This window comes from Lagopus muta, chromosome 7 (assembly GCF_023343835.1).
Source record: "Lagopus muta isolate bLagMut1 chromosome 7, bLagMut1 primary, whole genome shotgun sequence".
Taxonomy (NCBI): domain Eukaryota; kingdom Metazoa; phylum Chordata; class Aves; order Galliformes; family Phasianidae; genus Lagopus; species Lagopus muta.
The window spans coordinates 17,959,980-17,973,340 of record NC_064439.1 but is presented as its reverse complement, the minus strand read 5'-3'; the positions used below and the strand labels follow the sequence as shown (position 1 = coordinate 17,973,340).

Below are 13,361 nucleotides of genomic sequence, written 5' to 3'. Positions count from 1 at the left end.
TTTTAGTTTTGCGCTTGGGATGCGTTAGTTCTTCAGCTTGTTTTGTAAGGCTAAGATTTAGATTTTATTAGAGGGGAATAGAAAGACATTGGAACAAGTAAGATTCCTTTTAAATCAGATGTCTTTGAAGGACTTGGTATTTGCTTTAGACATGTATGTCTTTTGTGGAAGATCAAGTAAATCTTAAACGAAGTTCTGTTGCTGTGTGGAGACTGCTGTGAGCTATAGGAGTTGTTTCTTGTAATGTCTCGTTCCAAGGATCTTTAAAAATTAACTTTCTGAAACTCCTTCATTTCATATCATTTTGTAAATATCTGTATTTTTAAAAATTAAAATGTACAACTTTGAGTGTGAACATTTTTCAGCATCTGGAGTCAATTTACGAGAGTACAGCATTCTTTGTAAGTCAAATGCGAGATAGCCATCAGTCTTTTAACTCCATAAAATCTGTTAAAGGTGACAGGAGAACATAAAAAGTGTGCAGGCGGGGGCAGGGAAAGATGAGGCTTGACTGTAAAAGTGGCCATGGTTTGGGTTTTTTTGTTTACTCTGCCTTGAAAGTTGTACTTTTCAGATATTACAGACTTTCAGATCTTTTAAAGAAAGCAAATGCAGCTGAAAACAAGTCAGTGGTGCATTTGCAGCGGTTTTGTGCTGCAAAGACTATCCAGTTCATATGGTGAAACTGTTGTTGTAGTTAGTTTTCCCAGTCGGCGGTGATAGCATTACAGTCAGGTTTTTAAAATCAGAAGGAGTTGTACCCGGTGGTTAAGTATTACATTTATTAGATGTGAAGAGAAGAGCCCCGGTATCAGAAGTTAAATTGGGTGAAAGTTGTTTCAGGATTAAGATCAGAATGACTACCTTCTGTGTAAGAGGCTGATGTCCAGAGCCTGTAGTAGATTATCCTAATCCTTTCTGAGACTATAAAGTTTTAAAAGAAAATGCAAACAAAACTAAAAACCGATGCCAGTTAGACCCATAAATTAATACAGTAGTGTAAGGAAGACCAGATACCTTAAAATAATTGAGGTTTTAACTGAGAGTCTTTGAATGAAGACAAATCCATTAAGACTTGCAGTGGACAGAATCCTGCTTTGATGTATGGCATCTCCCAGAAGCTCTGCCCTGTTTTTAAACAGACAGACCAAGTATGCGATTATCAACTCCCCATTTCCCTGTACTTCCTTGTAATTCAGATAATTTATGTTACTCTTAACCAGGTTGACTGAGAGTGAAATGTCTAAGCGCCAAGCCTCTTGAAGGTCCCAATAGCTTGTGCTGTTGTGTGGTACTGTGTGTGTAGTTTGTTATGATGTTGGGGTATACTGAAGAAATTCTTGCTCTATAGTGAAATATTGGGGCTGCTCTGAAAGTAATGGCCCCTATTTTATTATGTTGGCCTATGATGTCAGAGGCAGAAGTTGATATGACAGTAGGGGTGGAAACTTCTCTCCAGTATTCCATTACACTTTGTTGCCATGCAACAGATGGCAGCAGAGGGGCATCTCTGGAAGTGTGGATGAAGCAAAGGGGTAGAATTTAATTTCTCTGTGATGAAAAGAATGGCATCCACTAATATTCATTGACATTTACTGAATGTTTATGGAAGCCCAAGAGTGAATTTGAGCACAGTGAGGTGGGGGGTGGTACATTTTAACAGTGGTGGCAGCATTGCGAAAGACAAGCCACGTACTGGATGGCCACTTACAATTATTACACCAGAAAATGAAGAGCATCTTGTTGAGCTCATCCATGTATATCAGCCAGTTACGACCAGGAATCTCTGTATGGAATTGAATATTAGCTTCAAAACGTTGAAAACGATTTTGGCAGTGTTGAATTATCAAAAGTTCGCACCAGGTGGGCCTTGCAAATACTCATACAGGAACAAAAGGTACAGCATGCGTAAATTTGTCAGGACTTGTTGAAGCACTGTGAGGATGAAGGTGATGGTTTCTTGTATTGCATCATTACTGGTGGCAAACCGAGGTGTTACCGTGATAAGCCAGAGTCAAAACAGCAGTCCATGGAGTGGCAACACGTGAATTCCTCTAGTGGTTTAACCCCAGCAGTTGGCTCAGCGCCACACAGTTGTTTACTCACTCTCCCCCTTTCCAGCGGGATGGGGAGAGAACAAAAAAAACCCACGTAGAACTTGTGCATTGAGATAAAACTATTTACTAAGATAGATGAAAGGAAAAAGATAGTAGTTATGACTGTATATATGTATATAACAAGAAGTGCATGAACAATTACTCACCACTCACTGACAGATGCCCATCTAGCCCCCAGTGAGAGGATGGATTCCAGAGCCAGATGGATTCCCACCCTCTTCAAAACTATCCTTCTGCACGATGTGCTTGATATCATATGGTATGGAATATCCTTTTGGCCAGTTAAGTCAGTTGTCCTGATTCTGTGCCGTTGCAGCCCATCATTAGTATGAGCTGAGAAACTGGAACAGCCTTGGTTCTGTTCAGCTCTGCTTAGAATAACTTTAAACAACTGTGTGTTATAAACTTTGCTTTGGTTTTAGAAGAAAACCATAGCATCATGCCACACACTGAAAAAAAAACCAGTTCTGTTCCAGCTGAAACTCAGACAATTCCCCTGTGAAAAACAAGATGTAGCCCTTAGTGGTCAAAGGGATATGCACTGTCTTTTGTGATAGGGAAGAGATGATCTTTCTGGATTTCCTGGAGCACAGACAAACCACAAACTTTGCTAGATTGTGATGCTGACTAAGTAGAAGGTTCAAACTTTCAGTATTAGGTCGGAGAAAACAGTGTTTCTCTTGCAACAGAATAACGCCAGGCCCCATGCCAGCTTGAAGGCCAGCACACTGCTGGTCTTAGCTGGACTGTCCTACTACACTGGCTGAATAGTCTGGTTTTGGCACTGTAGAATCCACTGTCTATCTGGACATAATGATTTGGCTTAGCCATGCAGTGCGTTTTAACTATATGTCTGTTCCTGATGCTTTACAAATGTTACCTCAGCTAGTTGCTTAAAACCTGCAGGATCCTTGTGATGATTCATCTGGATGTGAGCTCGTTTTCAGTAAATCTCCCTAACATAAATAAAATGCATGGAATTGTCTAGATAGACCTACAGTGTATTTCCAGAAGATTATTCAAATAACTCTTTCTTTCAGGAGCATTAGGCATGATTTCAAAAAAGATGTGGGAGTTCTGTATACGAGTATGCTGTATGCAGGAAATATACAGTCAAAATACTTAGCAAAGTTTGTGTAAGAGCTTGTGTGGTGGGAACACAAGACATACTAAGTGAAACAACCTATCACATACTGTTGGAAAAGCTGCTTTATTTCCAATCCTGATCCTCGGAGTGGAATTTTTGTCAATTTGAACTCACCTGGGACTTAACTAGTTTAGACGTAAGCTCACTACTTTGTATGGCTCTTGACAAATGACTTGTTTTATACCTATTTTCTATTGCTTATTTTGCACATTTATGAGAAGATTTTCTTGATAGGAATGACTAGAAGTTTTAAGTACATTCTTAAACCAAAAAGCTACCCGTAAGTCATGAATGTAATTTGCTTTCACATAAAAATCCCAAATGCAGATTTAAAAGAAGAAAAAAGTTTGTGGTAACTGTCACAGACTAATTCCTAATCTGAAGGATTCAAAGGTTCATTTGGGCAAATAACATCCTTTTGGAGGACTTTTACTTTTGTATGCAAAAACAATTCTCTTAAGCAGTAAAAGGATGGCAATGCAGATGAACGTATTAATAATACACAGTCAATTTTAATGTATTTTGAAATGAATAAGCTGGAAGTAGCAAAGTCTTCCTGACATTTTGAAGAGCATCTATTCTGAGCAATTATAGTTATGAGTTCTAAAGCAAACAATAAGAATAGGGTGAAGCTTTCAAAGGAAGGATTCAGCCATGACTGAGAAGGAAGTTCATAAGGGAGCAAATATCTTGCCCCTCCTGTTTACAGCTCCTTTCAAATATTGGAAGGCCACAATGAGGTCTTCCTGAAGCCTTCTCTTCTCCAAGCTAAACAAGCCCAGTTCCCTCAACCTTTGTAACATATGCTTATCATGAAAATTATCATTGTAACATATGCTTATCATGAAAATCTCATTCTGATAAGCACAGTATCAGACTGTTAAATTCTAATGTGTATCCTGGAAATGGTACTGTTCTTTTAAGGATCTGGTATACTATGAACGTTAAAATAACTTTTTTTCCATGTTTAATTGTTGCAATTGGAAGGAATCATACTGCAGCTTGTTTGTCTCACTTTGTCTTTAGTTATGTCCGTGAGTTGCCAGACAGCTACTTGTGTTAACCGTAGTGCTGACTGGGTCTACAGAACTGTTTTGTCAGCTCTTCAACTGCATCTCTTCCTAATTTGTCCATAAAGTATGTATCTTGTAGTAGTAAATTATTCACTGGGGCATATCTAGTGCGTTCTGCCTGGAAACTCTCAGAGAGGTCTGAGTGATGTTTGGGAACATGATGCATGTGACAGTTTAGTAGTCCCTGTGCTGTATAGTTTTAGAGAAACAAAACCCAAAAGTATAGCTCCAGGCAATCCAGAGTATCCTCGTGTAAGAAAAATAATAATAAAAAAAAACTATCACTTTAAATTTGAAAGAGGATTTCCTTAGTACAGGAAGATTGAGCATAACTGGAACAAATTGATGGCATTGTAATCAAATAAAGGCTTTGCAGGGTAAGTGTGGGTGAAATGATTCAGCTTGTAAGGGTAGCAGACAGCAGTTGCATCATGTCCTCTACACCTGAGGCAGAATTAGGCCCAATAATTTAATTTGTATGAACGCAGTAAAGCCATATTTGCTCCGTGCATTTTTGCAATACAGGTAGATTATTATTTTATTTTTTTCTTTTTGGCCATGTTAAAGCAGTAGTTTTCATTTTGAAGTGTATTGCGCAGTGTTACTGGCTCTTTGAAAACTGTTGGCAGGGTTGATTGAAATGACTCATTTATTTTTATCAGATTCATCAGTTTTCAAAAACATACAAAAATCCTGATTGTATGTTGTGTTTTCTCCACAAAAAAGTTACTTTTTGAAACCATTCTATTTTACCTTATAGACTTGGTCTGCAATGCTAATGTGGGAATTACAGTCAGTATTGCTATTTTCTTATAGTAACTCCAGATACAAGGAAATTTTCTAAACTTACTGTTGTTTTTTTTTTGTTATTGTTGTTGTTTTATTCAAGTTCAGGCAGTATGGAAAAAAGCAATGATTTTTTTATTATTATTACTTTATTATTACTTCCAAATTAGTGTTGTGGTTTTCTTGAATCAAGACCAAAAGTTAAAATTGTCTTTATTTCAATGAGGATTATTATATTAAAGTTGTTGTGGGGAAAATAAAGAAGAGAAAAATAAAAAAGTCAGTCAGTCAGTCACCCTGTTAGATGATGAACGTTTTTAATGTCAGACCACAGGAACTGGTGCATCTGGGAAGTTCACCCACGGAAACATTGCGGAGATTTCACTACTCTGGCATCCTGTCATCTTGTCTAAACAGACGTAGGTGCTGAGCGCCTTTAATGATGTGGAAAAAGTGAAACAGTAAATGGAAAAGAAAATGGTTTTGTAGTCATGAGGTTGTTATTCTTAAGTATGAATAAAACGGTAGTGTTAGTGGAAGAGGTATACCATCAACACAACTGCTTTCTCCTTGTAACTGGGCATCCAGGTGCTGGATCACCACGTAGGGTGAACTGCAGCAACTGCTGCCAGAGGGTATGAGTGTGTCCATGGTCACTTCATGGTCAGAGACCTGCAGTTCTCTAGATGGCAAAAAAAAAAAAAAAAAAAAAAAAAGCCCTTAGAGAAAAGTTTATGTGAGTGTCTTTGGTTTGCCACTGATTGGAGTTCTTCCTCTCAGTTCATTTGAGTTCTTCCTCAGTGACCTCCCCAAGACCAAGAGAGACGGCTGTTTCGTGTTAAACTTCACAATTGCAGAGTTGGGCTTAGTCTATCAGTGAAGCAGAAAGATGCCCTGTGATTAAAATTAGCATGTCAGCTTCAGTTTAAGTTTCCAAATTTGTTGAGGACAATGAAATTAAAATCAGTCTTTTGCTGGGGAGACTGAATTTGACTGGGGTGTATTTGACTTTTTATTTGTAATGGTAGCTTTAGAATGCAGCTAATTGGCACGTGCTGGAATGTTCTTATTATACCAGGCGTTTAAGAGCTAACAAACACTGACAAAAGAAATATGAGTAAAAAATTATAGTGGGTAGAAATAAATCCATTTTACAATTTGAGCTACTGTAAATGATCAGAGCTCTAATACAAGAAAGATGTATTCAGGTATATTATTGTTCACTGGAATTCCTGTCTATACATATATTCTTTTGTGTGTCTGTTAAACATGATCTTAACATGAAGCCCTTTTTCTCCTAACTCAAAAGCTTTCTCGAAGTTGATGAATACCATACATAATGGTAAGTTATATTAGAATCTTTTTCAGAGATTCATTTATCCCAAAGGGTAGCCTTTTGTAGAAAATCCTGATTGAAGGTCTGCATATTCTATTGATTGGGTGAAATACAGGTCTGCAGTGAGTCAATTGTTCAGTACTTGAGTGAAAACTTTGTAGATTGTCTGCAGGAGCCTGATAGGTCAATAGTTCCTCAGTTCTCTTTTTATGATCTTTTTGTATGTGCGCAGTAAAATGATAACAGTTTTATTCTAGTTCTAAGATTCTTTTCTTTAATTTTGTGAATAGTGTTTTTAGTTCTTCTTCTGTGCTCCATTCATAGGTGTGTTATAGTGGTATCTGCCTCAGGAATTCTCTCACTTACCTTCCTGACTACTTAAATTACTACGAGTAATGTATATGAAGGTATCCTTGTTTTGTCCATTCTTTGTTCTGGCAGCCCAGTCCTGCCATTTGTGTCACTGGTAACAGTACTATCAATTTCAGAGGTGGCAATATCGAATCTTTAATGTATCTGATTGCAGTTTCCCTCTAGTATTCGGTATTAACTTTGTGTCCCTAGTTGAGTATTTACTCATAGCTTGTGGAAATGAAATATGTTTTATTAAATTTACTTTTTCAAGGCTTTTGTTCATTTATAGGAAACAATGATAGCTATATTCACAAGCTGCTGAAAGATTCAGTGGGAATATTTACAGTTAAAATGATCTCGTGAGGATAGTTTTAAGGATGATCGAGTGTATCTCTCAGTGTTGTATTTAAATGGTGGCAGGCAATCTAGTAATGAACTTTGGAGTTTCTTTTTCAATTGATATCAGCCATATAGAACGATTTTCTTATTGTTGTACACTTATGTGGGAAAAGCAGTGCTGTATTCATTGTAAATTCTATCAGTGTGGAGTGCAGAGTATCCAAAAGAAATTGTTTAAACTTTGCATGTTGAAATTCTTCACATCTTAAGCTAGCATTCATTAAGATTTCATAGGATTTCTGCTTTTCGCACTGCTGGAGGCATGGGTTATATGTTAGGCAGATGTCTGTAGTGGTAGGTCTCTTTAAAAACAAAGAAATAAATAAATTGTAGTCTACGTGTCATGAGAAATGCTGATATTTCTCTAGGTTTGCTTTGCTTTAGCAAAACAGGTTTAGCTCTTTCCCTTTTGATATAGGGTTTCCCTCTCACTCTCCCAGGTGTGCAGTGCTCTGAACCAGCTTTGAGATGAAGGAAAGCAAGCTCACCATTTTTCTGAACAAAAATAAAACATCTGAAGGGTATCTGAGAAAGTGTGCTGAATTTGGACTTGGTGAGTTTCTGCTGTTTATAAGCAGAGCTTTTTTGCTGTTTAATGTTGAAGAGGTATAAATTCACAGTGAAGTGCAGAACAAAAAGAGATGGAACACCATTTGTCATTACTTCTTTCCACATTACAATATTTTTAAAAACTGATTGTATATTCCTAGCACTAGTGGAATACCAGTGTATTCCTAGCGTAGAAGTTCAAAGAGCATAGATGAAAAGTAGTTACTTAATATTGTACGCTTTCTTGTCAAGCATTAAACAGTGCTTTGTAGGAGCACATTGTAGGACAGAGTAACGTTACCTACGTGTTTGTTTTAGAACAGGACTGGGTTTATCATCTCATCTGCCTGGTGTGCATGGGGGTGTGCATGGGGGTGTGTTATTTATTATTTACCTTCCCATGTTTCCCTCAGTAAGATTTTGAAGTTGCTTATTTCTTTCCTCCTCCAACCTCGTTTTGCAGGAATGTTTTGCATATTCTTCCTTTGGCAGAAGTGTGTATAGGAATGAAAACAGTGGGGGTATGTAGATCTTGGTAATACGAACAGTAAGGAGAGATTGTAGTGTGTGTACAGGATGAAAAGAACGTGTTAAAACTAGTGATAAGATTGTGAGTCAGGTGATGCTGAGGATGTCTGGGTTGTCTGTAAGAGTTTTGAAGGAGATGATGTATCAGGAGATCATTTTTATTGCACTGAGTTTGCTGGCTGCACATGGGCAAGAAGGTACCAAAAAGAAAAAAAAAAAAAAAGAGCTTGGTAGAGACAAATACAGGTTTGAAACAGAGAGTTTTATTTGATAGCTACACTTCATATCAAGGTGATGGTTGAAGTCAGTGAGTCGAATTTGGTGGTGACCAAGAGTAAAGGAGGAGAGATAATCACAAAAGGCTTAAACACATGAGAGAGTGTCAGTTAAAAAGGAGGAATAAAAAATAGTGTCATGGAAGCTGTGACTTCCAGTAAAAATACCTTAGTAGAGGGGAATCGGGATACGCGAAGTGGTACACTGCAGTTTTACCAGTAAGAGACAGTTCTTGGTTCTTGGATTTGGTAGATTTTCAAGGTCAGGTTTTCTTTTCTTTTTTTCCTTCTTTTAATAAATATATATGTGTTGTTTAAAAAGTCCCTGAAAAATTCGGATTTGAAGATTGCACTGCTATTCACTGTGTGATAGCTTTGTGCTTTGTCTTACTCTGGACAGTCAAACTTTTTTATTTGACCTTGAAGTCTCATCTATTCTACATCATCTTTTATCACTGGAAAGCAGAGGAGGTAATGCAGACATACGTGTCTGTTGGGGATTTTAGAGCATACTAAAGACTATGGGTAGTGATGACCTGACAGTTTTAATTTCATGTTAGAGCTAGCTGTAAAGTGTAATGGTTGGTTGTAGGCTTTCTCTGGCTACTTTTGTCCTTACTTGTTAAGTCTGCTCTGTGTTTTGTTTCTTGTTCCTCTTCCTGTTTTCAGGTCTGTTTTCATGTGTTCCATCTTACACTGTTTTTTGTGTCACAGTGTTGGCAGTTATAGCCAGTTACCCCTGCCATCAAAATGGTTCCAAAGAATGTTTATCAATCAGGTGATAGGCGCTTTATATATAAAATATATATATAAATACATATTAAAAAAAAAAAAATTAGAACAGACAGCAACCAAGCCGCTTCTAGCACTGTGATCATCTTTAGAAGGTAGTGTGTTTGCAAATGAAGATTTTAGCACTGCACACTTGACCTGAGCATAAATGCTGGCAAAATTTATTATATAGTATATAATATTTTTTTAAAGAGGACGGATTACATCTGAAGAATGTCATTCATCTACTACTGTAGTGTAACTTAATACTGTAGGCTGTGGTGTTTGAAGGGGTTAAATACTCTATATTCTGTTAATAGTGAAGAGGAATAAAGTGCTTCCATTGACTTGCTGTTCTAGCACTAAGAGTGATTCCTGTCAGGCTAGTTTGAAGATACGGTAGGTTTTCAGGAATATTAAGCTAACATTTAAAGCTCTCCCTTAGGTTCTCTCTCAAGTTAGATCACAAATGTCATGTTCCTACTTGGGAATACTTGTTTTGTGGAGCTAATACTACTTTTAGTATAGGCCATATTAGAGTAACTTAAACTTTTATGTCTTGGATTACCACAATAAAAGCAAATATATAAATAAAAGTTATAGATTTTATTTATCAATTATTTCTCTGTATCTGGGTTTTTTTTTTTTTTTTTTTTTTTTTTTTTTTTTTTTTATTCTTACAAAGATCTTTCACTGCTTTTACATACTTTGAAATTCATGTCTTTTCTGTATTCCTGAGGATATTGTCTCACATCTGACTGTGGAGCTCTGGATCTTACCGATCTTTTTCTACAAGAGTACTTAAAAAAAAGAAGTTGAATCATACTAGAATAAAGATTAAATTCTTAATATGTTTTATTCTATAAAGCTGAATTAGTTGTAAATGTGAACCTTAAGCTGACTGTTACGAAGCATCTCAAAGATTTACTCTGGAAAATCAGAACACCTAGAGATTCGTGATTACAAAGCAAGTAGATAATTAGGAACCTTTTCTTTAGAGTGATCTCTGCTGATGCTTTCATTGGGGTTGTTTTTTGTACGGCTATCATAGCGCAAAATGAATAGGGAAAGAAAATTAAGATAAAGGAGGAAAAGCCTGTGTAAAATTAAGCATGATTTGTGCTATTAACTAGTGTTTCTGTGCAAGAATAAAGGCCAAATCAATACTAAAATTAGTAATCACTTCATTATCTCAGAATGTTGTACTTTGTTTTAGTTTGTCATGCTGTAATAGAACACACTGAACTTGATGGCACCTGGAACTTACGAACGATTGCATAGGTTTTAGTGGTGCCAACTTTGAACGAAGAAAATCCTGTTCCTGAATGATTTTTAGCTCAGCCCTCGAGCTTTTTTCTGGAGGTGCTGGAGTTGCAATGAATCTGTATGTGATCATAATGGGATAAGCTTTGGTATCCCAGCCTTTCTGTTCAAATGGGCTGTTCCAAGTATGGGGTAGAGAGAAGACCGTGCACTTCTACTGAAAGTATGAGGAAGCAGTCTGCACTGTGAGAAACCAAAGGTCTGAGTGAGAAGGCAAAGTTACACGGGCTGAGAATTTAAAAGAACCCATTCAGCTAGTAATTCTGGGTGGCTCTGGAGAGATGAGGCAGGAGTGATGCACTTTGGCTGGGCATTGATGTGTCTCATGTGCATCCCAAAGGTATGTATGGTACCAGGTGTTCTGAGTCAGAACAACATAGTCTCCTCTAAGCTGTTTGTTGTGGAAAAGGGAGAAATTGGAATTTTTAAGGGTTTCAGAACTCTTTCTGTGAAGGTAATTGTAACCTGTATGCCAACAGACATGTTTCCACTTTTTTTTACTGTGTGATTTAAATTCTCCCCACTCCTCACAACCCATTCCTACTCTGGGACTCTCTTCCCCAGATTGCCTTCAATTCTTGCAGCTCCTTCATCGTTAATGTTTCTTACCTGTGAAAATCCTCCCAGAATGACTCCTCCGCAGGTCACTGGTAGCACCACCCTGTTGTTGGTGTCCCCTCTCCCCACACGTGCAGTCTGTCTGTGGTACAGCTTTGCCACAGGACATGCTGTGGGAATTTACATTGGTTCAGAGAGGGATTCCAGGAATTCATTGGGACAGAGCTGGAAGCAAACCCAAGGCTACATGCTTCAAGCTCAGAATCCTGAAATCGTAGGGTTCTAAAAGCTGGGAGATTATCCAAAGGAATCTTACTTCATACTTACCCTTCTCTTGAGCCTTTCTATGTGCAACTGTTGTTGGTCGCAGTAACTGGTTTTTATTTGCTTGTGTTTAGCATTAGGTGCAACTAAGCTTATATTTCACCCATATTGCAAATTAATGACCTATGTGATAATTCTTCCACAGTTAGTATTCTAGTAGAGCATGTTCTTGCTTGTTTAAAATAAATAAAATTTGGCTACTAATCAACAGCAGCATTGAAGGGCACTTTCATTTTGCTCTGTAGAGAAAACTGTCATGGCTTTGGGGTTGATTTCTTGAGATCATCGCAGAAAATGGAAGTACTGGAAATGCTTATAAAGCTTCCTTTTTTTTTTTTTTGTGAACAAGTTCTTGTTCTTAAAGTGCAAATTTTCCTTTGATTTATATGAGTTTTGTTGCATGACTGAAGTTTATTCCCTCTCCCCCCACTTCTCCCCAAGTAGGAAGGCAAATCTTAAGTTCTGTGGTTCTCTGCAACTTCTGTAAACATAAAAGTTTACAGAAAAAAAGCTCTTTGACTAGGCTAAGTTATTTCTTAAGCTTTTGCAAAGCACTAAGAGCATCAACCTGTGGTAGATACTGCGGATAATTAGAATAGTAACCTGGAAGGAACCTTTACGCTGCGGTCCAGCTGCAGCTACGTGGGTCATGGTGGGGAAATGTAGGTTATTGATGCAGTGCTATTAAAAGTGAAAAGTTCATCTGATTTGTTAATTCTTCTACTCATGCAACTACTTTTTTTAAGGTTTTTTAATAAGACCATTTAAATTGCTGTATGTGCCTCTTGATGCATGTTCTGCACAGCTCGTTCTCGCTAATCTTGATGTTCTTTTATTTGCTCTATTATCAGTTTCATCATTGATTGTCAGCAAAAGGATTGCCGTTTCTCCCAATCTGCATCATCTGATATGTTCCCTGCTCTATATTAATGTGCTTCCTTGCTAAGCAGGCAGTTATTTCTTGTTCGGGGATGGTTTTGTTTTGTTTGTTAATTGCCCTTCTGTGAAGCGTTTTGCTCCAGCAGTGCAGGCTGTACATGCGTTTAACGTCTCAGAGCCTGAAATCATGCTTTGCGTGTGTCAGCAGTGGTAAGCTTTGCCCTGACAGGGCTGCACGTCCTCGTGTAGTTGAAAAATTGGGTACTATTTAAAACACTGAAGATTGTATTTAATCATGCTGTTTATGCCTCTGGCAAATGGCGCAGTGCCATTTGTCACAAGTTACAGCTGTTTAACTTTTCAGTAGTATGGGAGGGACTTCAGGGTGATTGGTTTGTTTGGCACCTATGACTTTGGTTTATGTTCAGTTATTATTCTTCACTGATTCAGACTGATTTTTCTTCCTTCAGAGAATAAAAGGAGAACTTGATAGACTTGAGACATTTTACATATGTACTTTCCTGACTTTCTGATATGATAAGCACTTAGTTTTTGTACAGGTATATTTGAAATGGTGGGGAAATTGAGGATTTATTTGTGTGTGCCACACACAGTTGTTTGGGTGCCTGCATGAAGTCTTGGTTGCATGACTGCTTCCAGAACGTGCGCTGACATGGTGTATTAAGTAAGGTATTGCTAAACCGGAGAGTTTAGCCAGAGTATCTGGACAGGTGGTATTTTCTGGTGTTTTGCAACTGTAACAACTAAATAGCAAGTGTTCAAAAGCAAACAAAACAGTAACAAAGGCAAAAAAAAAGAAGAGGAAAAAGCTTACCTCATTGCACTGGCAAACTAGTTTACTGTTTTTCTTTTGAAGTAGTTTGATACCCGTGGTTTTATAACTGTCTGCTTGTATACCAACAGTTCATTTTAAAGAATGAA

General features: G+C 37.6%; 1 protein-coding gene across 3 annotated transcripts in view; it reads left to right on the top strand.

The window, feature by feature from the left end:
- MLLT10 (MLLT10 histone lysine methyltransferase DOT1L cofactor) overlaps positions 1-13,361 on the top strand; it is a 118,889-nt gene that overhangs the window by 68,672 nt on the left and 36,856 nt on the right. The window lies entirely within an intron of this gene.